We start from the raw sequence: 2,293 nt of genomic DNA on the forward strand, positions 1-2,293 counted from the left end.
TTACTAGTGTTAACTTGTAGTTGAACTCGTTTACAATATTCTATTGTCATTATTGGTTGAACTACAAAATATGAAAGTATGACCAGAAGAATTAAACATTTAGTTTTAAAGTTTGGTGTTGTAAATGCAAGTTTTAAGACAAAATTACTTGCAAATGATTTCATAAATTAAATATGAACTTTGAGTTGATCAAGAATTATAATGAGAAATTATGATGTCAATATTTTGATTACATGTATGGTGTTAATATTAAAAGTAGTAATACTTGGAAACACTATCTTCAGTTAGCTGATCATTTGTTTGAGATCAATAGATGTAATTATAATTTCGATATATCAATTAATTTACGTAACACTAGTTGATGTAATTGATACTCATAGGTAATCTTTTAATTGCCAATCTCTTAAATATTCACTGAAAGTGAAACTAATGAAAGGCCTTGTGAGAATTGGAGATGGAAGATAGATTGTTGTTGGCATAGTTATAAATTTTTCTGTCACTTTTGAATTATAAGAATATACTAATATAATAATTATTTCATTATTAAAATCAACTTTTCAAAATATTTCATTTTAAATAAGTACACAAAGTACAACCCTTTCAATCATTCAGATAAGTAACATAATATAGAAAAAGTTAACACATTTAACTCCTCAAGCACAGTTTAAACCTTAAAATTTAGTATGTAGATACCCAATTAATAATAACTCAATCAGAACTATAAATTAATACTTATTTGGGTCTTAAAATTACAGAATAATCTTCTTAATCTTAAATAAAACATGTTTATAAACCCTCTAATGATTGAATGTTATCACAGCTAAAGGTGTTTCAGAAAGTTGTTACTAAACAGATAAACCTTGTTTTATTTATATTGCCAGAGTTTTCTCACTTAAGAAATAAAATCTTACCACATCTCCATACATCAGTATCAGAACTCAAAAATTAACTAGATTAGGCCAAGAAAAAAAAAAAATTTAAGCATCTGGAGTTTTCACAAAAAGGAAGGAGGAGGTTTTTTCTTTTTAAATGATCTCTTTTATAAAAAAGTTTGCACCCTTTTTTTCATGATTGTTGCTTGTTTTCAAAGGGCCCATGTCAAACAGAAGTTGTCTTTGTTTCATTTTTTCATCAAAACCATACAGAATTTATGACAAAGAAAAAGGTAAAATGAATCAATTGTGTTCATTTCATTTTTTATTCAGTGGGCAGAGATATTAAACATGTAGTTTTATTTTTTTAAATGGGTGAGGCAGCTGAAAAAAGGAAGTGGGCAGGCATGTTAAACATGTATCATTTTTTTTTTTAAAGTGAGGGAGGCAGCTGAAAATAGGAAGTGGGCAAGAATGCTAAACATGTATTTTTCTTAAGTGGGGAAGCAACTGAAAAAAGAAAGTAGACAGGGATGTTCAATGTGTATTTTATTTTTATTATTTTACTTGACCTTACCTTTGACTTGATTACAAGTATTAGTATCACATATGATAATTGATTAAACACAATTAATGGTGTAAGTTGTTACTGCTTTTGATTCTTCCAACTATATTAGAAATTGAAATATTGCCATTATGATTTCTTGTTATTTAGATAAATTTAAAATTGTTCAGTTAGTAACACGACTCATGAAAATAACCAACTTCTCTCTTCTTCTCTTGAGAGAAAACATTTTGACAGATGCCAATCTGCCATTGTTTGACAACCTTTCCATCCCAAGAATATTAATAGCCCTCCTTTACATCCTTTCCAACAATTCAATTTCCTTCTGAAGATAAGGATTCCAGGCTGAACAAAGTACTCTTAAGTGGGGCCTACCTAATGACATTATAACCTCTTTAAATCTGTATTTAATAATTTTGTAGATACAACCTAAAATCCTTTATGCCCTACCACAGCACATTGTTTCGATGACTTAAGAGATTGATCAACTACAACACCAAAATAGTTCTTTTACATACAACCGTTAAGGTTAGTCCCATCAAATTTATATTCGTAATTCAAATTATGATATCCCACATGCATTACCTTGCATTTATTCCCCCAACTAGGCAGAACTTTCATATACTAAATAAGACATAAGTTGTGATGATTTTATTGGGTTTAAATCACTTACAATAGTGTTGACTAGTTCAATAAACAGATAAGTTATCCCAGGAACTCATTATTAACAGATAGAGATGAGTTACACCAGATAGTTCATAAAGTATTTATATACTACAACTCAGCATAGTCATTGTCACATTTGCAATAATTAACATTATTGTATTCACACATTTTTTAACAGTAAATACTGTTG

Source organism: Limulus polyphemus, unplaced genomic scaffold, assembly GCF_000517525.1.
Source record: "Limulus polyphemus unplaced genomic scaffold, Limulus_polyphemus-2.1.2 Scaffold3665, whole genome shotgun sequence".
Classification (NCBI taxonomy): domain Eukaryota; kingdom Metazoa; phylum Arthropoda; class Merostomata; order Xiphosura; family Limulidae; genus Limulus; species Limulus polyphemus.